The 25,958-nt window shown below is 37.9% G+C and overlaps 1 long non-coding RNA gene across 3 annotated transcripts in view; it reads left to right on the top strand.

The window, feature by feature from the left end:
• Positions 1-25,275, top strand: part of LOC109455413 (uncharacterized) — a 264,779-nt gene extending 239,504 nt beyond the window's left edge. Inside the window, exons 4-6 of one of the 3 annotated variants that reach the window (XR_012496792.1) lie at positions 13,252-13,419; positions 14,025-14,112; positions 21,801-25,275. This is a non-coding gene — a long non-coding RNA (uncharacterized LOC109455413). The remainder of the gene's footprint in view (positions 1-13,251; positions 13,420-14,024; positions 14,113-21,800) is intronic. The other 2 variants (XR_012496793.1, XR_012496794.1) reach the window with 2 other exon arrangements.
• The last annotated feature ends 683 nt before the right edge of the window (positions 25,276-25,958 follow it).

Raw genomic sequence — 25,958 nt, 5'->3', positions numbered from 1 at the left:
AACATGAGTAGTTCTGCAGGGGAAATGGGTCTCCTTGTGACCCAGGAGATAAAACATCTTTATGATGGTGCTGCCTGGACTTCACAGAAGACACCCCTTTTGGGTGGTCCAGTTTGAGGGTTCACAGGAAACTATGTGTGAGTAATACACCTCTCCAAATACCATGTTGGCTAGGGGAAGAGACATGCATACAAGATAAAGTTACAGAGGAAATCTGATAAGAGCATGATTAGTTTGATTTCTCATTGAATAGATCCGTTTCACTCCCATTACCTCTTTCATGCCAAGAGCTGTTAGCAGCATTTCTGGCACATGTCAGCAATGCCACTTAACACAAATGCCCTAATGATCCTTCCTCTGGGGGTGTTGCCGTTTCATATTTCTAATATCTGGACCAGGATCCTCATGAAACTCCAGCCACGGTTCTGCTGTGCTCTCCGTGACCTGTCCTATGTCATTTAGTTTAACACATAAATTCACATTGAGAAGACACAGGGGGCATATAGTACAACTCCCTAGTAGGTCTGATGATATGACAGCCTCAGTAGGTGCCAAACCCTTCTATGTGGAAGAGTGCAGGATTTGGAGTGAAAAGTGAGCCCTCAGGTTTCCCTTTTGTAACTGTGTGATCTCTCTCCCATATGTTGACTGTGACTTGTGCCAACCTTGGACCTCTGACGGTCAATTTCATTCCCTAGTCAACCTCAGGATTGTATCACTAGATAATGTAGCCAGGAAACACACCACTAGTTCTCACAGTTTGCTCTGTGCCCTCCAACTCCACTATTCAAATGCAAAACGGAAACTCATCCACTCTTCCCAGGAGTTGAACATCTACAGCTGTCAGTGGGGCTCCTGTACATGGTTGCTGGGGAAAGCAAAGGATCATGGGAATTCTGTCTGTGGAGCAGAATCAGGCTTTCTGGCTCCTTCCCACAGATACATAAATCCTCTAATGGAGGAGAGACCAAGGAGTTTAGCTAGGTGGAGAGCCAAGCACAGAGTCCTGTGCTAGTCCTTAGATATGTGGCACCTCTCCACCCCCAAGTAACTGTGGGACATGGTGTCACACTCTTCACAGGTAAAGCAGACCATGGAAATCATTTTATTAAAAATACCTGGGAGTTTTGCCAAGCTCATTTTTTGGTTCATTATGCCATCTATTATTAACAAATTATCACATAACAATCACTTGGTCTGATTTTAACCCCATGCACACAGTAATGGTTTTTCCCATTTTCGTGTGTGCAGACAGTATAACTGAACTATGGTCAAAGCTGAATTTTAAATTTCGATCATGTGAATATTGGCAGAAAGATTCTTTCTGATTAATGCAGGTCTTCTGAGCAACCCTTAACTTACTTTGTCACTAGGCTCACCTTTCAAAATATAAAAAAAGAAGAAAATTATCATTGTGGATGTAGATCTGAGCAACTGGGAAGAAATGTGAGGTGAAGTGAAATAGTAAACAACGTTGGGAGAAAGTAAGCGTGTCGTCTTAGTGTTTACAATAAACTAGGAAGAAAATGCAGCAGGCTGACACAATCCACAGATTAGCGGGAAGTTTTAAAAAGGAAAGACAGCTCATGAGGAATATTCTAGTAATACAATCTTGAAATGTCTTGATTAAAAAGTCAGTTTAGTGCAGCAGGAGAGGGCTCAGTGTCTACTTTTAAAAGGGTTTTGACCCCCCGGATCTCCCCCAATAAAAAAGAATCAGTGCATAAAGAGCAGATTTTTACAGACCCATAAAGGGCAGTGTTTCTAAAAAGATGGAAGCATGGCCCTATTTTTATTCATTTTTGTAACTCCAGCACACACTATAATACTAGGGTCACCTAGTTTCTACAGTTTGGAGAAATTTTATCCCAGGTTCTTATAATAAGTTGCTCATGTAATCCCAGCATTGCTGTTGATAATATACCATGAGACATGGAGAATAAGTGATCTGTCAAAGATGCAAAACTGTGGCAGAAACATTTAGTTGCCTACCCCAACAGCTAGTCTTCTTTTCTTCTTATCATTTGTTACCGCCATGTGATTATATCCTGGTCAATGAAATATAAGAGCAGGTGTAAATGTAACTTCTGGGTTGACTTGAGATCACGTATCTGGGAAGAGTGGCCCTTTTGTCTCTTTGCTGTCCCAACTGCTGTCCTCCTAAAGAAAGCCATCCTAGCCTATGCCGTAGTCTATTGGAGGGAAGTTATATGCTGAAAACAGTGAAAAATAAAGATTAAAGCCTGGGTTCTTGATGGCTACCTGGAGCCATCATACCCAACTCTGAACTGTCTACCTCCAGACATCTTTTATTTCAGAAACAAACAAACAAACAAACACACACTTCAATATGATTATGTTACTTTGGAGTATCTATTATGCAGTTGAACCTAATCTTAACTGATAAAATTTCCAGAGGCTATAGATGGATTTCAGGGACTAGCGATAAGTGTGTGTAAGTCCAAGGAAAAACCCTTAAAAAAGAATTCTAGTCACCTTGAAAGTATTTAGAGAAGAAAATTGTGATTTATAGGAGACAAGACACATTCAACAAGAATAATTATTGTCTAATTACCTTAATTTGGGGGACCTTATTATCAGATTAGTAGCTTTCATTTAAGAACTAACGTTTTTAGAAGACTTACTACCTGTGGGGTGCTATTTAAAATGCTTTCTGTGTAGTATCTTTTATAATCATCACAACAGCTACCATTAAAATCCCCACATAGTAAATGATGAAATGGAGGCAGAGAGGTTTAAATAACTGGACCGATGGAACAAAGTTATCAAGTGATGAACACAAGATACAAACTCAAGGAACCTGAATTCAGTGGTTACTACCTTAACTAGTATCCTGCACTGTCTTTTAGGGGAAATACATAGACAAAGACCTTATTTTAATTTCATAGCCACTGGATATGATCTCATAATAGCGGGATGCAGAAATGATAGATGGGCATTTAGATAAATTCAAAATGCTCAACCAATGTCAACCTGGAAGGAAGTGTTCTGGTACTTGTCAAGGCGTTTTAATGCACTCCTCTTTAAGAATTTTATTAATGGCTGCAGACATAGAAGATATATTTATCAAATGTGCAAGAGCCAGAATAAATTCAGCCTGGAAAGGAGAAGACGCATGGAAACATGTGCGATCTCATCAAATATGTAGTCTATAATTTTACAGCATGAGCAGCCTCCAGCATCATCAGTTTAATGCCTGTCAGGGATGGTGGGAAGGCAAAGTGGTATAAGACCTATGGAGACAATATTATAATATTTGACCATATTTTGAGAAATTACATATTCATTACCCTTTGACCCAGAAGTTCCACTTCTATGACATTAATGCAAAGATACACTGGGGAAAACGACAAAAAAACAAACAAAAAAAAGCAACAAAACAATGCAAATTCACAAAGTTATCCATTGTACACTAATTACATATAACTTAGTTTTTCACAAATAAAATTGTAAGGAAAAAAGAATGAGATGGATGGGGGTGCTTATAGATTAAGGGAGACTTAGAACTAATTGTCACGGTTGGCTCTTATTTACATCCTGATTCAAAGAAGCAGATAGAGAGAGCATATGTTGGAGAAATGTAAGCACCGCCTGTACAGTTTGATATTTAGGAATAATTTTTAATTTGGAAATAAACAATGGTATTGTGTTGTTACAAATTCAGAATCCTTATAGTTTAGAGAAACTGTGAATCATATGAGTGGTTTTGTAAGGTATCTGGGATTTGCTTTAAAACAAACCCAGGGATGAGGGAAACTGAGTGAGAATAAAATTGAAATAAGGCTGATCATAAGTTGATATATTTGCAGCTGGCTGTTGACTACAAATGACATTCATTATTTTATTACACCGACTCTCATATATATTTGAAATTTTCCATAATAAAAAGTAAAAGTTAAGCATATCTTCCAATTTAAACCAAAATCTTTTAATCTGCTAAAAGAATTTTTTCTACTTCAAATGTACAAATGCAAATCTTTAAAAAGAAAAAAGAGGTCCTTAGGAGAAGGCTAATTGAATGTAAGTACAGGTCACACATTTGATTTGCAGGAGAACTAAGGAGCAAATTTGGGACTCTGGAAACTTAATCCAATACTCTTATTTTATGGCTGACTTTAGACAAAGGCTCTGATGTCAAAGGGAGTATGTCGTTATCTGGGTCACTAGAGGGGAACCCATCAAGCCAAAGTTATATAAAGGTATAGATTTTGACTCAAAATAACAAAAATTTTTAATAGAGTTGAGGGTATGGATCAGCACAATGGACTTTTCTTTAGGTTTTCGACTGCCCACCTGGTCTGGATGAATACACAGGCAGAGACTAGAAGGCCCCCTGCTAGGCAGGTTGTGAAGAGAATTCTTGTATCAGCTTGGAGCCTGTACCAGGTGACCTTGAAGCTCCCTTCCTACTAGATGATACCATCATTCCATAATGGGATGATCCTTCTTGTTTCAATACATACCGTGTTTCCCTGAAAATAGCACCGGGTCTTATATTAATTTTTGCTCCAAAAGATGCATTAGGGCTTATGTTCAGGGGACGTCATCCTGAAAAACCATGCTAGGGCTTATTTTCCAGTTAGGTCTTATTTTCAGGGAAACACAGTAACTCCTGAGGGAGGGCTGGCATGTACCATGGGCAGCATTAGTACGTGATTTGAAAGACAAACACTTGATTTTCGGATACAAACTCATACAGTTCTTCACAAATTAAAAACTTAAAGACTCAAATTATTAATGCTAAATAATAAGAGTTTCAGTAGTTTGGGCCATAATATGTGTACTTGTATAGACTGAATTTCTAGAAAGTGTAATCTGCTTGGACATAGACGATAGAGAGTAAAGGAGACCAGGTCCTGGTCGCAGTACCGAGTGCCCAGAGGCCTTGGGGACCTCCAACCTGTCCTCCCCGCTCCCATGCTGCCCATGGCATCTGCCCCTGAGCTGTTTTTCCTGCACTAATAAAGTTCTGATGCCCACCTTGTATAGCCAAGTGTGAGCTTAGAGAAACATGTCACGGTTCCCAGCCACTTTTCTTCAAGCTTTATTTCTAATCAGAATAAAAACATTTATTCCTCTTAAAAAAAGAAGTTTTAATCTCAATAAATATTGGAGAAAGGGTGGAGATCGGTGTTCTGAAATGACACAGTATAACCCATCCAGCTATTCTGGTGATTCCAGAGAGAAACTAACTACAAGGTCTCTATCGGAGTGGGTCTGGGGCCCTGCCATCCAGAACCTTGGAGTATAGCTTCTCCCTCTCTGTCTCTCTGTCAGTGACATGAATTTCAGATTCATTCTGCATGGAATATTTCTGATCTAATTCTAATAGCCCCTACATTTCAAGAGATGGATATAAACACCAGATGGATATTACAAGAAAATTGGATTGCTCGGCAGTGAGTGAGATATGAAAGGCCTTTTCCCAAACAAGCAGTAGACAAAGTTATAACAGTAAGTTGTGTTTGAAATAGAATGGTTCATAGAGCAGAGGTGATGCTGCCTGTTGTAAAGCGTGAAATTGTTGCTTCTGTTGGGCAGAATGAGGATAAAAAAACCCAAGAAACACGAATAGTTTCCTATCCATTTATTATGTTATGCTCTGCCTCAATTCACAATTCACAAATGTCTACCTATATCTATATCTATAATTGTAGCGATAAGATTCTTCAAAAGGCTACATATTTAATATGTTTTCATGTTCGGTCCAGAGCAGGTCTGATTCATCCCTGCAGATAAATTATTCCCAGTTCTAGAATTCTATACGGTTGACTTTAAATACAGGCTCCTGCTAGATTTCCAATGTGATAGATGAACGCGTGCTGCATCCATCACTCAATTATATCTCCTCTTTTAAACATCAGGCCATACATTAATGTGCCCTTGACACTGTCTTCCAGCTCTTCCATCTTTCTTAACCATTTCAGCACTTGGCTCGCAATGTTACTTCTTATGCCACCTCTGCCAATATTCTTGGAGTCCCAGTCAAGTTTATAGCCATTCTGATACCTTACCATGTATCCCATAACACGTTGTACTGAAGTTTTTATAAGTACATTTTTATGCCCCTGTGCGCTGTAACTGTAACAAAATTGCAGTTCCCATAGGGACACCATAATGGTGTGCTGCAAATAATGTGAGGTCAGTCAATGTCTTCTATGACCCAGTGTGTGGTAGGGATAGCTTTTATCGTGGACTCACCCTTCTTACCATCCCCATGACCCGAATTCTCCTTAGAGTCAGCATGTATCAAGGCTATGATAGTAGAAGAGGGCTTTTAAAATGTAAGTTGGCTGAGAAGATGTACTTTTATTTTAGGAAAATTCATGAGAAAACCGAGGAAGCTAATCCCAGTGCAAAAGGTCTGTTTATCCCTTTTCCTCTCCTCCAGAAGCTAGATTACTAGGAGGCAACTGCCCTTCTTGCTAATCCCCAAGCTTTCAAAGGTCTCTGTCCAGCCATGGACCAAACACCTAGTAATTCACCCCAGGGGCACAGGCAACTGGAGACAGCAGTGACTGGTATGTATGTATGTATGTATGTATGTATGTATGTATGTATGTATGTATGTATTATGTATGCATGTATTTTGGTGATGGGGAGCAGACGGGTGATCAGCAGGGCTCTAAAGGGCTGTGGGAAAGGATTTTCAGGGTGAGGAATTGAGGTGCCTTACATCCAACAATGGGGCTCACTGAGGCTCTAAGACCATAGATGGAGCTAGACAGCAGGTTGGAATAGATAAAGGAAGTTGTTTACAGATCATCACCTTGTGGACTTTGAATGAATTACTAGACATTTAAGGTTCTCTAAGATTCCACATAAGCATTTCGTTCAATCTTCATGTGCTGAAGCAAGTGGTAAGTGGTAGGATTACACTTATGAAGAGCATAAGCTCAAGATCTAGGTGATGTACAACTTTGAGAGGGGAAAGACTGGAAAAGCAAAGAAAGATACCGGAGATGCCAAAAAAATGTATACAAGTGACACTTTGGTCCACGTTGCTCAAGCAGTATTTCACCATAATCAGAAGTATCTGGAGGCTGATGGTAACCACTTTGAGCACCTCTTGTAATTGCAGGAGTCAAACGTGACTTGTATTCATCTTTTATTTTTGGTACATAATGAGTATTACAATTTTAGTACAGTTTTGCTTTCTTAAAATATGTATACATTTTTTTTTTTTTTTTTGGCATCCTCTAGTATATCCAGAAGAAAGTGCCAAAGCAGGGCTCTGGGCCAATCTGTTGAAAGCCAATTTCCTAAAATTCACTTCATGAGTGACCAATTTCTTAACTTATTGAGGGAGGTTTGTTTGTAAGTTTTAGTTTAGTTCCTGCCCCTACCTCTGCCTCTCCTTGACCCTGCATCTGAACTTGACCCTGCCTCTCTAAAAAACATGCTGGGCAAACCGTTGAGACAGGCTGAGGGAAAGAACAGGGCAAGGATGAAACTGAAACTTTTTAAACATCCCCCAAATTTTGCAAATTGGGTATTTGGCAAGTTGTTTTTCAGTAAATTAGTGGTGCAGTAAATTGACTTGCTTCACCAAAGCAGAGCAATCTCCTAATGGTCTCTTTCCTAGCACACACTCCTGTCTCACACTCAGTTAAAATAAGGAGGGTTGACATCTGCAAAGACATGCACACCCAACTCTGCACAGATGCACACCACAAGATGACATGTGCACACCTGTAAGCACACACCAGTTATGGAGATTGAGTCACGATGTGAAGAAAGACTTCTCAAAGGTCATCTCATTCCCTCATGCTAAAGCCTTGCCTTACATTAGGCTACCTTGGGAGCAAATATCACCAGAATTCTCCTGTTTAATCTTTCTGACAATGGTGAGTCTTTCAGTTATTAAAGTTAAGTAATTACATTTAAGAATTATTCCACTCTGAATCCCCATGCACAGTCCTATTCTAATTTTCTTGGCTGTGAATCTTTCTCAGTAAGGGTCCTGAGTCTCTATAAAAGCATCAGTCTATTCAAGGGTTATTGTTTCATCAAGTCTCAAATGTCTTAAATGCCATTGTCTCCCACTGCATGTCCCTGTTTCTTTGGCTGGTACACACTCTTATTCTTTGTTGCTTACATTAGAATCTAAGCCCATTGGGAAGGTCCTTAAAGGAAAGCTGAGAAATTCAAAAGAAAATGGCAGAGGAATACAAATTAGAACAATGAAATATTATTTGTAATGTATAAAAATGGCAAAGAATACAAAAAGGAATTACACCAGTGTTGGCTTATAATTGTTGGTGAAAATACAATTTGGCACAATGCTTCTAGAAGGGCATTTGCAAACACACTCTGAGAACTTTAAAATATCTGTTGATTTTCAATTTCTCTTCCAAGATTTTTCCTAAGAAAATACAAATGTATAGAAAGATTATTATGCCAGTGATGTTTACCATTGTGAAAAAAATGAAAATAGCTTTAATGTTCATCTTTACATTACTAACTGAATATATTATGCTATGATTATATGACACATAAGAGATACTATGCAAGCGTTAAAAATTATCACAAATATTAAATGAGGAAAACAATAAATTTTTAATCAGTATGTATAATATTGTAACACTTTGCATCCTAGCATATGTAACTTTAGAAAAAAGGCCATCAGTTTATACACTGAATTAAATAACAATTATCACTAGGTTAAAGAATTAAGGGTGAAATATATCCCCTACCCCTCCCACCCAGCCAGATTTCTATATTCCAAATTTTCTAATTAACATGTCTTCAAAGAAGTAAGCTGGGTTTTGATCTCTTTCTTATTTTTTAAGAAATAATTTAATGATTTCCCATATGACATAATTAAGAAAGAAAGGGGATCAAAAAAGCATCCCTATGACCCCACCATAAAAAATCCATACTACTCTTTCTCTCCTTTTTAACAAGTATCTATCTTTAGAATATGGTATCAAAAAAGTTCAACATATTTGAGGGAAATTTCATTAAACAAAACAACACACACACACACACACACACACACACACACACACACACACCTTAAATGGTCAAATAGCAGCAAGATGCAACTGATTTCAAAAGAAGAAAATCAGACGATATTTAATTTCCTGTCCATTTGCTAAACTCAAGGTCTTTGTTGATAAATCCAGTAAATTTGGGGAGGAGTTGATTTCCTCTCTCCCTCCCTCTCTCCCTTCTAAAAAAAAGGTATGTTTAACACCGCAGCAAGGTCTGATGTAAGGCGCTGGTGGTACCACTTGCTGCATGATGGGGGGACAGAAAATGCAGACAGGAAAAGATACACTACGCACATCAAGCACCTAGCTCAGTGAAGGCATATAGGAGCTGCTCAGGAAAGGGTGCCGATAATAACTATTATTATTTAGCCTTAAAAAAAAAGAAAGAAAGAAAAGGAAAAAGAAAAAGGAAAAAAATAAATATCAGGACAGCCCGTTTTGAAAAACGAACAGGAGCACTGAGCTAGCATCACCCAGTTCACAGGCAGCTGACAGCTGTACGCAGCAGCAAGTCAACCAGAAGAACTACTGAGCCGTTTCCAGGGTTTCACGGGAAGGATGCAGAGTCCTAATAGCTCATCCTCTCCTTTGGGGAAATGGGCCACTGGCCCCCAGATGTGCCTCTTCCCCGATTCAGGCCTGCGTCAGCATCAGCGGGCTGGGCAGTTACCTGACCGGAGCATGCGCCCTGAGCGTTGCATAATCATCCCGGCTGCCTGTCGCCCGCGCGCTTGTCGTAGGCTCCCCCTTGTGGGGAAACAGGAAAATGCAGCTTTCGCAAACATCTGCTCTTTGCCTCAGGCTTTCTCCACTTAGTATATATAGTATTTGCTCACTATGCCACCACTACAAGGGAATTTTCTGCAGAGAAAAAGAAGCAATGAACCTTAGCCCCGCAGCACAAAGCATCCAGTGGAGCATCAAACACTAGACAGTTTCCATGGGAGGAAGAGCTCATTCTCAGCAGTTTCTCCACATAGTCCAATCTAGCCTTACGCCTGTACACTGAAGGATGGAGAGGGCAGGCCTCCCTCTGACAGAGCAGAGAAGGGCCAGACAAGATTTCTTAGTACCTAGCGGAATGTGAAGGGGCCCAGTGTGCAGCCTTTCTTTTAACTCCACATCATATCCTAGAGCACAAAGGAGCACCTTGCCCCTTACTCCAATCTCGACACACAGCCTGTCACGCCTATAGAACTGCAGCGATGTCCCTGGAAGTGTAAACTGTTGCTCTCATCCATCCATAAGAATATCAGAGGTATTTGGCATTGCTTCTAAATCATCTCTTGCAAAGTTTCCTGATCTCTGAGCTTGGGTGGGCTCTGGCAGCACATTTCTCATTCCACTGTGCACTTGCACTACAGAAAGGGGGCATCATTATTGTTCCCCTGAGAAACAGTTAACTATACTGTCACCCTCTCTTTGCTCAGCTTTTGACAGATGTGATGCATCTCTCACCTGAGCTGTGGTTAAAGTGTGGCGGGGCTGAGCAGAGATCGAAGGGCCCGCTGTTTTGTGCAGGTGAAGGACCTGGGCTCCCACAGTACTATCTCTGGATCTTTTTAGGGAATTCATGCTGTTTAGTTTTGGTCCAAGCTATTTAGGCTTTTGTTTTCTCGTGGTTCTCAACCCTAGCTGCACTGCAGAATCACCCAGAGAGCTTTTAAAACATTACTGATGCTCAGGCTCTGCCCCAGAATAATTAAATCAGAATCTCTGGGGAGTGGAGCCAGGGCATCGGTATTTTTTTAAAGATCCTCAGATGACTGTAAGGGTCACCAAGGCCAAGAATCAATGTCTTAGTCCTTGTCTTCCCAGCTTGTAGCAGGACCTTATACAAATAGGAACTCAACAATGTTGCATGAATGAATGAATGACTAAATGAATGAATTAATGAATGAGGTCTGGGAAGGACAAAAATAGATGTATACGTCTTTATGACAAATATGTTAAAATGTTGTGATCAATGAATTAATGAATAACTAAAAATAGACTATACAATAAAGGCAGTATCAAAACTAGCAATGGATAGGCTACAGGATAGGCTTAAGGAGATGGGTCAGGTGGCTAATCTGAGAGGAGAAGGCCCCAAAGCAACCTGTGTTCGTTGTTGGTACAGGTCTAGTAAAATTCTCCCTTTCTCCTTAGAAGGTAAGGGAGGGAGGTACAGGAGGACCGGAAGGAAAGGAGGAGAGGGGGAAAATCTGTTGTGTAACTGATTAGGGAAAGAGGAAGTTGGTGCTGTCTGTGTTTCAGGGAGTTCATCTGACAGAAGCCCTTGCTGGGCACACAGACTGAATGGAACTTGGGGTGTTATGTGTTTAAGGGAGGCAGGACATAAATCCATCAAAGAGAGTCAGGAGCAATAATACACATTTAAAGAGTCTAGGCAAATCCAGTCTCCCACCCAAACTAGAAGGTGAACTCTTTGAGATCAGGAGAGTATCTTTCTCAGACCCTTCTGGAAAGTTTCTATTTCTCCACGTATGTGGAATTTGATTGGCTTCTCAAGTGAGTGCAAGAAATAGAGGAATTGACAGAAGAATTAAAGACAGAATTAAAATTCAATGCAATTGTAAGTGGCTAAGATTCATGTAGTGAAGGGTGGTTCCAGACGGAAGTTTTCTGGGGCAGACGTGTCCCTAGAAAGGAGCCAAGTGGTTAAGAAACACACAGAAGGAAAAGCCATCTCAGATACGTCTAATGGGCCCAGGAATTTTATCTCTGGGCTTGCAGCTGACCAATTTTCTTAAACAATTAAGATTGTTCCTTTTCACTCTCATTATTAGATTCTCCCTATCCAAAATAGAATCAGTACCAAATTTCTGTCAATGGTTAGAGGAGAGCAATGTGTCTTATTAGTTACTTCAGAATGATCTACTTCATAATTCTAAGGAATCAGTTCTCTCCCCAGCTAACATTCCAAATACAACTGGTTTATTTAATGCAACAAGGTTGTTAGGTAAACATGGCTGCTCTTAGGTAAAAGTGGAAGGAAAAAAGTTCTTTGTCCATCTTGGGGTGATGGAGGGGGCTTTGATAAGTTCTTAAGTACTAACAAATTTTCCTGATTTGGCATTAAAAAGTCGTGCCCACTCTAATAATTACATAATTCCAGTCCACTGTTATAATACAAACTCTGGACGTTCAAACCATTTGAAGCTTCCTCCTTCCCCCATCTTGGGCCTCACTCAGGCTTGGGAGATAAGAGTGGGGAGAGTGGGAGCATGGTTGGCCTTCTCACTGCTTCCTCACTTGTTAACTGCTGTTTTTTATTAATTCTTTTGGGATTGGGTCTGAGGAAATAGATGGATGGGGGAAGGGTTAGAGGCTGGTATAGTTATCATGTAGTGCTGGTGACCTCTGGCCATACTATATGTTTGAAGCTCTTTGTAGGATGTTTGTTTGTGAGTCTTTGGAAATCCTCCCCCTGGAGACCTTGACCTGTAGCTCCCTAGAAATGGGAAATGCCTGTCATCTGTCATCTGGCAGTTGGCCGTGACTCTCAGCTCAGTGCCTGGACTCATAGTGCCCTGCCCTTTTCTTGGGGTCATACTGTGGCTTCAGGCATTCCCCATGGGTAACTCTTTTCTAGATTATCTCAAGTGAGCTCCCCAACATTCACATTTCTTTTCTAGAAAACCTAATCCTCTGTCCTCCTTAAGTAAGGGGAAGCTAACTTCAAGTGAACTTCGGCCCCCTCATTCTGCTTCTTGAGGCTTACGTACATTGCCTCTGACCTTTAGACTTTTCAAGCGTATCTCAGAATTTAGTTCTTATGTTTCCCACATTCTGGGACACACAGGTCAAACTCTCCAAAGAGTCTCCTTAAAACCCCTGGGCTTAAGGTATGGAAGCACTCATTTCTTTTCCGGTATTGGGAGGAATTAGGGAATAAAGCAACTAACTCCAAATATGTTCTCTGGACCTTTCCATGTTAGTCTTTTATCAAGATGCAAGTGAAGTGTAGTACTTCACTTTAGAATACAGGGGAGCTTGGCATCTGTTGCAGTTTTAAAATATGTCCATACTTTCTTCTATATCCCTCCCTTTGAAAAGAGGAGCCTAAGTCCCTTATCCTTGAATGTGGGTAGGACTTAGTGACTTATTTCTAAAAACCTGAATAAAAAGGAAGTGATGATAGGAGACTTCCAAGGTAAGGTCATAAGAAGGCATTATAACTACCTGTTTGCTCTCTTTTTCTTTCTTGAATCACTTGCTCTGGGGGAACCAGCTGCCATATTGAGAGGACACTCATATAACCCTCTGGAGAGGTCCGTGTGGCAAGGAACTAAGCCTCCTGTGAACAACCATCTGCGTGTGTCATCTTAAAAATGGATCCTCCATCCCTAGTCAAGCCTTCAAATACTGCAGCCTCTGCCAATATCTTGACTGCGAGCTGGTGAGAGACCCTAAGATGAAATCAACCTGCTAAGTTGATCCCAAATTTCTGACCCATAGAAATTGTGAGATACAGGAAGATCCTTTTTCTGATCTTGTTGCATTATCATGGCCCAATAAATAGGACCTTCCCCTTTTGTGAATTATCAGGGAGAATTGGTGCATGGCAGAAGCTGTCAATGTCCCACCCACATTCCCCCAACACTTACCGTTCCCCTCAGTCTTGCTGCTTCTTTCTGCAAGCACTTGTGAGTCTTCACCTGAGGGCTTCCTCTGGCCACAGGAGCCCAGTCTCCTGAATGGGGTACACCAACGCTACTGGGAACTTAACCACCTTCAGGAGCAGCTCTCCTCCAGTGATGGAAAGGGTTAGTGGAGAAATACTTCTGCTGCCTCTCCTAATGGGTGGGACAACTTTAAGATGTGCTTTACATGGTAACAGAGTCCCCAGCAGAATGGAGCCCCACTTGTCCACAGTGGAAACTATTCCATTGATGCTCCATATTGGCTCCCTTCCCTTCCAGGTCTCACTTTCCCACTGCACTGCCATTACTTCCTGGAATCATTTCCCACATAAATTGTTTATCTTCAAATTCTGTCTCACAGTCTGTTTCTGAGGAAACCCAACCTGTATCACCTTCCCTCTGCCCGCCTTATGCTCTCTGCCCTTAGTGACCACAAACTGAGCTGACTGGTGAGTTTGATAGAACGAATGAGTGTGGGCTCTCTCATCAGATATGAGAATATCAGGGTAAGCGTGTGTCCTGTCTTTAAGATGCCACAGTATTTGAACATCCAAGAATATGATTACTAGGGTGCACTCTGCCTTTGCAGGGAGGATCTGGGGTTTGGCATTGGCAAGCTCAATGGGGGTTAGATGTTTAAGGTAACCTCATTGTGGCTATAGGTCCTTCCATGCTTTCCAATTCAGTCCTCTCTCTCTAATAAACTCCTGTCATAATTCCTATCTCTTTTCTCAAATTATTTTAATACTCAGGAAGGATAAAGAAGAATGTTTCTTATTTGTGTCCTAAAACTTCAATTACTTGCTGAATATAGGGAGTAAAACGTGTAATTTATGAACATTTTCAAATAACCCACCAAATTAATTGTAGAGCATTATGCCAATCAGCACTATTTTGTTTATAAAAATAAAACTTGATGATCTTTAGTAAGCAACCTTATTAACTGTCCATCTCAAGTAACCAAGCCCTACAAAAGACTGAAAGGGAAAAATAACATGGCAGGAAAGCAAATTTGTAAGCCATGCATGTTTGTTTCTAACAGTTTTAGGAGAACTCTGGCAGAATGTCCTGAAATGATATTGGGATTTGTAGTTTTACAACATGAAATATCTCTTCACTTCATGTGAATTTGTTTCTGGCACAGTGGGAAGTCCTTAGTCAAAAGCTTCTGGGTAGTTTGTAGTCAAGATGTGTTTAGCATTTACTTTGTAGCTGCACTGAACTAAATTTCACTGCAGCTTCACTCGTCCCCTTCCAGTCTCTCTCTAGAAACAAATGATTAGAAGTAACAGATAAAAGTTGTGTGGGTTTTTTGGGGGGTTTTTTGTTTGTTTGTTTTTTGTTTTTTTAATAAAAAGGATGTGGCCTACTCAAAATTTATTTATTTATTTATTTATTTGGGAAAGAAAACCATACAAAAGACACATAACAGAAATTAGAGCTGAATCTGAAAATACCACAGGTGCCAAAAAGATGTGTACACATGACTGGTATTCATCTTTTTTTATGGGTATATATTGAGTATTACAATTTTAATACAGTTTTTTTTTCCTTTCTTAAAATGTGCATACATTTTTTGGCACCCTCTGTATATTGGCTTCCAGGAACAGAAACAAGCACTTGACTTCTGCAGGGTAATGGAGACTGAACATACCCCACAAACAAGGGAGAACTGGGGCCAGAGTCATAGTGTAAAATGGGGAGCTACAGTGGTATTCTCCCCCCCAATAAAATGAGACTGAGAAATGAGCCTTCTTACAGTCAAGGGATGTGACTTGTCTAAGCTGCATGATGGGAAGAAGAATATAGTAGTAAAATCAGTACCTGGGCCGAGCCATCTGCTGGCTCCATCCATGGACCTTTAATGTCTTAACATAATTGCTGGATAGGAGCACTAAGTGACTGTAGGAGACCTGGGACCATTTGGAAGGAAACTGTAAAACTGCTAGATGGGCAATCGTGAAAGCAAAGTTTCATTCAAATTAAGCCTGCAAACTAAATCAGAATGTATGCAAGAAAAACTATTGCTAAGAAAAACAATCAAACAAAACCAATACAGGGATGCAATAATTTATTTTCAATAAAGTAAAAGTAATAAAGCACTCTGAATAGTATTAAAACATCATTATATTTAATATCCAGACATTTTTTTTCTAAGAATCTTACATGTATTACATCATTTGATCAAGAATATAGTTGGTGCTATTACCCTCATTTTACAAATGAGAAAACCAAAGCACAGAGGGATTTAGGAACTAACTCTAGGACATGTATGTTTTTACTGAGAGTGTTGAATTACAGATTCAATAAGAATAAGAAATTACAAACAAAAACAACAAAATATGAACTTAAAAGGAGCAAGAATAAGAAATTATGAAATTAAAAGGACATCATGTCATATTTTTTACAGACTATTAAAGACCATATGAAGGAAAAAAAACTTGAAAAGTGAATTTTACTTTCCTTGGTTTATAATACTTAAGTCAGCAAAAAGCCATGAAATATTTTAAAACTATGACAAACAAAAATTTTTGATAAATTAAATCTAAATCTATGTGTATAAGCATAAATTCAGCATACAGATGAGTGAAAAATCATTTTGTAGGACATACCATTTGACACCACATACATTCAATTTTAAAACTATTCTGAACATAGGGTAACACCCATGTAACCATCATGTAAGTAAAAAATAGATTAATATTGTCATCTCACAATCTCTTCTCGTCACCTGACAAACTCTCCCCTTCCTAAAGGTAACCACTATTCTAACACTAAAGTTTAGTTTTGTTTTCAAACTTTCCATTATTAAAATCACTTAATATACATTCTGTTATGTCTTCATCTATTTGTTTATCATTACATTTTTGAGGTTCATTCATGTTGTTGGTTTGGGTTTAACAATCTATTAATTTAGAAGAAAATTCTATCATCTATCTGTCATCTACCTATATTTATCAATCATTTTGAAGTCATACTACATTGTATTAGTCAGGGTACGTTAAGCTTATGTTAGTAACATAAGGGTAATCAAACATCTGCAAAGTCTTGGTGGATTGACACAAAGTGTTTATTTCTTGTTCATGCAAAATCCACTGCAGCTCATTCAATCTCCCTGGCTGTCATTGTCCATGTGTGACTCAGAGACCCAAACTGCTTGGGTCTTGTGGCTCTGACGTTTTAATAAATGGCCTCTATGCTTGCTGCCAACGGGGAAACAAAGGATGTGAAATCACACAGGAGCTGTTTTCTGCTCCAGCATGGAAGTGACACATGCATCACATCAACTCACATCCATTTGTCACAACTAGCCATAAAGCCCTTTTTACCTGCTTGGAGGCCTGGAAGTATTGTCTTCTGGATACCTAGGCAGGAGAGGAGATTAAATATTGGTGGGTACTAATGAAGTTGATCATGCAAGCCTTAATAAAAATGGTTTTTAGATATATCTAATATAAATTATATGTTGTAAGCACAGTAGAAAAAATATTGGCTACTGTTTGTGAAAAACTAACATTGGGTGAAAACTGTTTAAGCAAGGTAAAGAATTCAGCTGCCATAAAGGAAAAAAATGCCAAATTTAATTACAAAATATGTTAAAATGTTTGTATTCTAAGGAAAACCGTAAACAATGCCAAATCTAAGCAAATTGAAGTGTAAGTAACAAAATATGAATGTCCTTAATGAACAACTAAGCTCAAATAAACGGATAATAACAAAACCTAGAAAAAAAAAACGGAGAAAAGATACTTGTAGAATATTTATTGAAGAGATAGTTGCAGAATATTCATAGAAGTGGTAATCAAATTGATAATGATGCTTATATTGACTAGGAATTAGTGAGAAGTTTCACCCACTGGAACTACAGAATTTGTTCAAATTGATAATTTCCAGTTCCAGTGAAGTTATAGGGAAATAGATATTTGTTTCACATACAGTTGGAGGACATGTAAATAAAACTAACCTTATGTATAATCTGATGTGATGTGTTAAAAGTTTAGATATGTCTGCCTTATACAACTCAGGGATTCCATATCCAGGAATCGACATAAAGAAATACTTACATAAAGCCTAAAGGAAGTTAGTTTAAGAATGTTCATTTCAACACTGTCTGTAATAGTATAAAATAAGTGCTAACATAAATATCATTAATAGGAGACTGGTTAAACAACTCATAGTTTATCCATTATATGCAATTCTATAAGCCACCAAAACTATAGACATAATTCACAAAGTGATTATTCATCACTAACTTTTCACCAATTTCTCCGTAAATTAATGAGGGTTAAGGGAAAGCAACATAACACTAAACTAGACTTAGATTGCCAACTCAGTGACAACATTCTTTAGTAGAGTGTGGTCTATGTATGAAGTACTCAAAGAGCATGGCGCACACAGGCCTTCTTTTCCTTGAAACCAATGTATGTCTCCTACCGTGTTTCCCTGAAAATAAGACCCAGCCGGACCATCAGCTCTAATGCGTCTTTTGGATCAAAAATTAATATAAGACCCAGTATTGTATTATATATTATATTATATTATATTATATTGTATTGTATTGTATTGTATTGTATTGTATTGTATTGTATTGTATTGTATTGTATTGTATTGTATTGTATTGTATTGTATTGTATTATATTATATTAAGACCTGGTCTTATATTAGAGTAAAATAAGACCGGGTCTTATATTAATTTTTGCTCCAAAAGACGCGTTAGAGTTGATGGTCTGGCTAGGTCTTATTTTTGGCTAGGTCTTATTTGTGAGGGGGGAGGAGTGATGGAAAATGAAAACTGAAGAAGGAAGAATATGGGAGAACTGAGGGGAGAACACCGAATCACTAAATTTATAGAGATATAGCTTCTATTCCCTGCTTTGTTCATGAAAATAATTACATCATGAACTTTAATTTCACTGGGAATTGACATACATCAATTTATAACATCAAACTTTCTTTCCTGTGGTCTTCCTTGGTTTTTGGTCCTCATAGATTAGGAGTTATTCTGAGTGCTCCATTACTCGGTCTTGTATCTGAGGCTTGGGAATCATTTCACACTTCAACAGATCTTTAAATGTAGCATCCAGTTATCTCATAATTGACTTGTCTCCACTCTGTTTTAACACCCAAAATCCCAGCCAAATTAAAGTAAGACAGATGGGAAAAGTCACTTGGAAAGGAACACTAATGAAGTGGCTCTACTTTCTCTTTGAAAACTAGGATCCATATACTGGTTTCAAATAACAGGATACATTTCAAACCTTTGGCGTTTTTAGAACATAAGTATGTGGATTGAAAATCCAAGAAGCAACTAGTGCTTCTTTTGAACCTTTAAGGAAATCTCCCCATTTCAGATGGTTCTTTATCATGGTCGTTATGTATTGTCACCACCACTCCAGGTGCAGGGCTCTTGCTTGGGCACTGCACTACTCACTGCTTGTGAGAACAGCTGACATTACTGGTGACAACCTGATGCTTGTCAACCCGGTTTATACACAGAAAGAAAGCAAGAAAAAAACATAGCTAGTCAGGACAACTCTAAACAACGTCCAAACACCAAGCCCCTCAAGGACATAGTTAGCCTTCTGCTATAGTGTAATGTCACATCCAGGATCTTGACATTGACACAATCTACCGATCTTCTTCAGATTTCCCTTGTTTTATTTGTACTCATTTGATGGTGTGTGTGTATTTAGTTCTACAACATTTTTTCACCTGGCTAGGTGAGCGTATCCACTACCACGGTTAAGATTCTGAGCACTTCCAACACCACAAGGGTGCCTTTTATTAAAAACAAACAAACAACAACAAAAAACAGCTTCCCCTCGCTAAACCCTGGCAACCACAAATTTGTCTTCCATTTTTAAAGTTTTGTTATTTCAACACTGTTATATAAATGGAATCACACAATATGTAACCTTTTGGGATTGGCTTTTTTTTCCACAGAATATTATTCCCTGGAGATTTATGTATGTTGTTGTGTGTTTCAGTTTCTTTGTATTGCTGAGTAGTATTCCATGGGATGTCTACCACCATTGGTTTAATAATTCACCTGTTGAAGTACATTTGGGCTGATTCTAATTTATGGCTATTGTGTTTAAAGCTACTAGTCTAATTTCTTCTTATCCCCATTGGCAATGTTGACAAAAAAATTTTTTTAACCCTTCTCTTCTCATAGGTTTGCATTTCCCCGATTGCAAATGATGTTGAACATCTTTTGTTGTGCGTATTTGACGTCTCTTCTCTTCGGTGATGTCTTTTCATGTTATTTGCCCATTTCCTCATCGTATTGTCTGTTTATTATTGAGTTTTGAGAGTTATCCCTAAATTTTACATACCAATTCTTTGTCACATATGTGGTTTGCAAATATTTTCTCCCAGTGTGTAGTTTGACTTTTTCTCTTCATATGATGTTTCACAAACAAGGTTTTCATTTTGATGAGGCCCAATTTATCAATTTTTTCCTTTTATGGATTGTGAGTTTAAAGTCAACTCTAAAAACTCTTTGCCAAACAACCCAAAGATTTTGTCCTATGTTTTTTCTAAAAATTTTGTAGTTTTACATTTCCACTTTAAATCTATGATTCATTTTGAGTTAAATTTTGTCTGAGGTCAGAGGTTTAGGTTGAGATTCTTTTATCTTTTTTCTCTTTTTTTTTTTTTTTTTGCTTATAGATGTTCAGTTGCTCTGGCATTACTTATTGCTAGGCTCTCTTTCCTCCACTGAAATGATTTTACACTTTGTTCAAAAATCAATTGGGAATGTTTTAAAGATTTTGTAAGGTGTCAGATAGGCACTTGTCTTATTAGGGAGACTACTTCATGAACGGTATAAATGCCTGACCACTGCACTGAACACCTGAAGCTGAATAATACTGAATGCCAACTCTAATATATATATTCACATCACGGGTTGTGGAGTACAGCATATGGATTAGAGTCAGTGGAATTGTAACAGCTGTATATGATGTCAGGGGGGTAACAGATTGAGGGAGGGGGGTTATCACTTTATGAGGGGTGTAAATGTCTAACTATTACATTGTTTTGTACACCTGAAACTAATAAAAAAATGTTATGTTCAAAACACACACACACACACACACACACACAAACATCAATTGGTCATATTTGTGCAGATCTACTTCTAGGTTCTCCACTCTGTCCTATTGATCTATTGTCCATCATGCTGTCAATATCACATTGTTTTGATTACAATAGTAGTTAGCCTTAATATTGGGTAGAGTGATTTCTCCTTTGTCAATGTTGTTTTAGCTACTCCAGGGCTTTTGTCTTAGAGAATCTTGGGCCCATGGGGACAAACACTTCCTTTACCAGGTACCACCTGCCACCACCACTGCCCTGCCTCCATACCTCAATGAAAAGGGGGAGCAGGCCCAGCTGCTTATTTATGGTGGGACTCCCAACTGTCATCCTTGCCAGTAGTGTCAACTTACCTGATGTTGTCAGAAGGACTCCCGTTGTAACTGGGAGAAGGATGAACCCACCTGAACTGCGTTCTTTTGCCAATTTGGTGATCACAAAACAATGGGTCTGGGTAGTCTTCCTCTGTTGTGTGAGAGAAGAAAGATGCCCTGTTGCTGTGCTGTTTCTCCATTTCTGGGGTCCAAAATACCTTCTTACCACTTTCCAGAGTTCTCCTTTGGTTGTCTGAGGCATCATTTCCCAAATTTATAGTTGTGCTTAATGGGGCAGGAACAAGGGCAAGACAACAAGTCAAGGTCTATCAAAAAAAAAAAAAAAAAAAAATATATATATATATATATATATATACACACACACACACATATATATACACATATACATACACGGGATATATATATACATATATAACAAATCCAAAAACAAATGGATAAGCTTATTTGAACAAAACTATACTGGTATAATAAGAATAACACATGATTCTTTATGCAGAATTGAACAGAAATTTCAGAGCCTGTAAAATGTGTGCCACACCCCCAATTAACCAGTGTTCTGTGCTTTACTGAAATGCTTAAACTTTTTTTTCCTTTGACAAAAATAGGGCATAGGCTAAATTCCAATTTGAATAAGTATACTGGCCTTCCACATCCCCTCGGCGGAGTAAATCACATGTCATTCTTCACATTCTGTCTTTAACTAGTGGAACAGGATGGCTGTGTGCCCCGAGATGGATGCTGAGCTGTATGGAGCTGCCTGGAGATGAAACACCTTTCAGTTAGTCATCCCACAAGAGTTACACCACCACCAAAACCTGTGTATTTGAATCAGCACTCTGTTTTTCTCCCTAATTGGAACCACCTTATTTTCCTTGCCATTGTTTTTGAATCTGTTTAATACTTTTATGAAAATAAAGAGATCTGCTTGCCGAATCATAAAATCATGTTGATATTTCCAAGTACAACATTTGGATGAGGTAATAACTCTGCCAATGGATCTGTACACACCTTGGTCCTTGACCGTCCCACGTGGTAGTTCTTCTGAAGAGTCTCCACCTTTACTTCTCAACTGTACACCTCCAGTTAAATCTCTTTGATCTTACTTCATTCTTAATTGCTGGCCCAGAGCTCTGATGGCACAATATTTTGTATTTAGATGCCATTCTATATTTTCCCCCAAGAGACAGAATCTTAAAAACATAGGATTGGAAAAGATTCAAAATTCACAAGATGTCCAACTCTATCTTTTTAAAGAGGACATATCTAAACCAAATAATTTACATTATATTTAAGTACATCCTGAGAAATAAATTTCATGTAATCTTTTGCAGATACATTGTAATATCTAGTAGCTATATTTCCAAGTAAATTTCTCCAAGTTGATTAGGTATCAAGCCATTCTCCAAAGGAAAAAAATAATAATTTGTACTAAAAGAAAATATTTTACCATTTTACTATCCCTTATGGTAATTGAAAACTGAAAATAAATTTCTAGAGCAGTAGTTATTAGACTTTTATGGGTTACAGACTCCTTTAGTAATCTAATTGAAGATACCAATTTTTCCAAAAGATCACACACACACACACACACACACACACACACATATATATATATTTTTGTTTGTTTGTTTTCCCCAGAATGCTCAGGTGTCACCTAAAGCCCACGCAAAACCCCCAGGTCCCATACCTGTAGTGTGGATAATTTTCTATGAGACCTTATAAAGTGTCCCTTCTAAATTTCAGAATTCCTCAGATCGGAACTAATTCAGTAAGTAGAATCCAAAATGAGGTTTGAGTGTACCAATTATGATTCTTTGGTTAAATTTAACAAACAAACTGACAAACTTAAGAAAAAGTCATTGGAGATGTATTTGAGTAACTCATAGAGTTGAAGAAAAACTCAGACTATAAAGAACAGCAAGTGAACTAGCAGATAATCACATAATGGACAGTCTCTTTGAGGTGTTCAGAACGGCTCAGCTTCAGCTTATTTGTTGCTGCTACCAAAAACGTAGTGGGGGATTCAGGCCAGGCAAAACAAGCAATGTCCATTGCGGTATCCACAGACTTCTGGGAGCATAAGAATGGAAACTACTGCTATCGCTTATTTTAACTGCTTTTGATATTTCTATTATGGTGACATTTATTCTCTTCTTATTAGTTTATGTCTATATACAACATACCTGTATGAATTTTGAGGAACCAGGATACAAACACCAGTCTACCTCCAAGAATGATATACTTTAAAACTGCCACTTCAGGTGTAGGCAAAGAGTATAACAGAGAAGGAGAACTCCTCAGAAGATAAAACCAAGGGCCATGGAGATCAACTGAACAGAGCGGTCTTCCTACAGCACAAAATCATCCCTGATCAAGGACCTTCCCACTCTTGGTGGAGCCTTCACACTGTCTATCCTGAGGGATTTCAGAATTGCTATGAAGCAGCGATGAGTATGTCTCCTGTTCTCCTTTCAGAATGAGTGTTCATTGATTATCCTCTGATCCACATTTGCATATCGTGTTTGGGTGGGGGAAGTGAGCAAAAAACAAAAGGATGTTATTCTGGCTAAAGACATCAGTAAAAGGTATATACTGCCACAAGTTGGTAACATTCTCACTTTAGCTGCATGAATAGGAGCTCTCTGGTTGCTGTAATGGGTGTATAAATTAAGATCTATTTGGAAAATGAAGCTGTCTTGACTAGACTATGATACACGTCTTCTGTGAACACTGCAAAATCTCATTGTTAACAACCTGCCATCTGGTGTTATCACAGTCTCTTAAGGGTGTGAATCTGTTTCTTGTTTTGTTTTGTTTTTTGTTTTATTTTTTGTTTGTTTGTTTGTTTGTTTGTTTAAGCTCTGTAGACTGTATTTTTCAATATTTTCACTTGAAGGCCAGTCTGACACATTTTTGAAAATTGTCATAAGCTTTGTTGTAGACCCATTTTAACATCAGCCTAATAGCCCAAATAATACAAATGGTGTAGTTTATTCAACTGTAATCTACTGAGAGACTACTCTGTGAGGTTTTGTGTTGTGATCTGTGAGTAATTAAAATGTACAATATGTGACAATTATCACATAGTCCTTGCAAAATGACAAAATAGTTAAACAGTAAGTAATGTCACAACTGAAGAAATAAAACTTAACAGCCAAATTTTAAGTATCCAGATTACTTAAGGTTATTGAAATCTGAAAATGATATATGAGCAGCTCATGAGGAATTTTAACTATCTTTCAGGATTTTTTTTTTTTTTTATCATACCTGCAAACTATATATTGAACACTTTGGATTTTCCACTGCTTTTTTTCTCTTTGTCTTTATAGAGCCAGGGATGATTTAAATGTTGATAAATAAAAAAGGAAGAACAAATATGAATCATGAATTTGAAAGCATCTTTTGAATTCCAGTTGACTATGCTAAAAACTATTTTCATGGAATCTTATTTTAACAGTTCAGTGACTTCAGATGATTTGCTATGGAAATGATGGTCCTTAGAAAAATACTACATTACTTGTCAAAGGTTGTTTTCCACACATCATACTGTAAAGTATGCAGACTTTGGGCACATACTATTCCAGAAGAAACTGAATTTTTAAAAAATGGGCTATGTTTCTAGAGAAATACATGAAAACATCAAAGTTTCTTGAAGAAAAAATACATAGCAACAACTTTGTATTGTACTATTATTAATCAATGGGATGGTCTTTGGTGAAGTTATTATCCTTAATATGATTTTGGCCATTTGCCTGAGTCTAAACTAATCTTCCCAGTGGAAACAGCATGTAAATTCTCTTTTCAAGTCTGTAAATGTTAAACAACTTAGCCTAATTTCACCAATAAGCCATAAACATGATTTATATTATTTACCCATTTAAATATTAACCAGTAAGTCTTTACTATGTCACATTAATTTGGAATCTTTTCCACAAAAGCAAATATCATTTTTCTTAGTTTCCTTTTTATCTGTCTAAATATATCAACTATCTATAATAAAATGAAAGACATCCATATGCTATCTGAATTGTTGATTCTGAAATCAAAAGTTTGACAAATATTGAAAATAAATTGTCATTATATTATATACTGGATGGAAAAGGGATTTACAGATTAGATTTACAGATAAGTGAATTTTTATAATTAACAGCATGTATTAAAAGTGTTTGGCTTATTTGAATAAAGTTAGAATTGTTTAAACTTATGGATATATATGTCTATATATACGTCTCTCTCTCTCTATATATATATGGTAGAGTGATTTGTTGTATAGATTTAGTTCAAAAATACATCATCCTGTGTGGTGACACTGCCATTTGTACGCATACCCAGCACAGGTTTAGCCAAAAGTTCTAAGCACATGCAAAGCTTTCAATAAGTAATGAAGCTAGTCCCTGAAAACACACTTGTGGTTGGAAACTATTTTATCTAAATTAAGATTAACAAAATCTATTTTATAATTTATTAGACAAAAAAATATTATAACAACAGCTTGAAACAAATTTCCTTCATTATGTTAATTTTAGAAATGTTCTGTGAAGGTCATTGAAAACTTTCATTTGTCTGGTATAAACATGGCCCAAGCCAGGAGTCGGGAGTGGAGGGCACACAGTTTGTTTTCTGAGGCAAATTCCACTTCTCCGCTTTTTTATTTTCCAATGTGTACTAGATGCAAAGGTTTCTTTTGAATGAAATAGAGATACAGGTAAATATGAATTAACATATTGAAGTACTATGTAACATTTAGAAAAAAACATTTTTATTTAAAATATAGATAACATGTAATAGTATATTAATTTCAAGGCTACACCATAGTTATTCAACATTTCTATACCTAAAGAAGTGACCACCATGGTAAGTCC

Source organism: Rhinolophus sinicus, linkage group LG05, assembly GCF_036562045.2.
Source record: "Rhinolophus sinicus isolate RSC01 linkage group LG05, ASM3656204v1, whole genome shotgun sequence".
NCBI classification, from domain to species: Eukaryota; Metazoa; Chordata; class Mammalia; order Chiroptera; family Rhinolophidae; genus Rhinolophus; species Rhinolophus sinicus.
Note: the sequence above shows the minus strand (reverse complement) of the source record. Positions and strands in the feature narration are given on the sequence as shown.